Raw genomic sequence first — 1,114 nt, forward strand, 5'->3', positions numbered from 1 at the left:
GTCGGTATTGTGCCTTTTGTATAATTCCGATGCAATTTCTGTGTTTCATCGTCAATAAGAAGGTCAGAGGGATACAGTAAACCTGAAGTGAAGCATCGGTATCTATAACTTATGTCACAGGAATGGTTCAAAACATTCACAGTAGGAAGAGTCAGTCTACATGTACTTAAGTCGGAATTGTGCTTTTTGTAATTAATTCCGATGCATTTTCTGTGTTTCATCGTCAATACGAAGGTCAGAGGGATACAGTAAATTTGAAATGAAGCATCGGAATCTATAACTAGTGTCACAGGAATGGTTCTAATCATAGACAGTAAGAAGAGTCAGTCTTCTTGTACTTAAGTCGGCATTGTGCCTTTTGTATTTAATTCCGATGCAATTTCTGTGTTTCATCGTCAATATGAAGGTCCAAGGTGTGATCTTCGCTATTTTCGGCTTAATTGAAACAGCAAATTCAGCCAGAAGGCAAATACTTGTTTATAAAGAATGATTAATATATAATAAGGCGTCGCATGGCGACGGTGGAATTTTCTAGATAATGTAATTCGTCGCTTTGGGCGGCAATATAAACATAAAAGTACGGATGGATATGCGATCCTTCACTTTTTTGTTCGCTGGAGAACAAATGAAGCCATGAATGAGATTTACACTCTGCAGCGGAGTGTGCTCTGATTTGAAACTTCCTGGCAGATTAAAACTGTGTGCCCGACCGAGACTCGAACTCGGGACCTTTGCCTTTCGCGGGCAAGTGCTCTACCAACTGAGCTACCGAAGCACGACTCACGCCCGGTACTCACAGCTTTACTTCTGCCAGTACCTCGTCTCCTACCTTCCAAACTTTACAGAAGCTCTCCTGCAGGAAGTTTCAAATGAAGCCTTGAGCGCTAAAAAGACTTTTACTGTTTTTCTCGAGTAAGACGGACGCAGATTTGTGGCGGTCTGATCTAATTATTTTTACTAAATAAATAAAAACGTGTTCTGTCTAAGTTTTGAGTGAAGTGTAGGAAGAAGAACTGTTGTAACTTACCGTGACGAAGCACGAGCGACTGAAGAGGACAATGGCTATATAAAAGAGGGCTCAATGGACATGATATGGACAAAAAAATCTACCGTC

At 40.8% G+C, this 1,114-nt stretch overlaps 1 non-coding gene across 1 annotated transcript; it reads right to left on the minus strand.

Annotated features, from left to right (window-relative positions):
- Nucleotides 1–701: 701 nt before the first annotated feature.
- On the minus strand, nucleotides 702–776 carry Trnas-cga. Its single transcript has one exon. It is a non-coding gene; the product is annotated as a tRNA-Ser (tRNA).
- Between the last annotated feature and the right edge of the window lie 338 nt (nucleotides 777–1,114).

Source organism: Schistocerca piceifrons, unplaced genomic scaffold (genome assembly GCF_021461385.2).
Source record: "Schistocerca piceifrons isolate TAMUIC-IGC-003096 unplaced genomic scaffold, iqSchPice1.1 HiC_scaffold_2116, whole genome shotgun sequence".
Lineage (NCBI taxonomy): Eukaryota > Metazoa > Arthropoda > Insecta > Orthoptera > Acrididae > Schistocerca > Schistocerca piceifrons.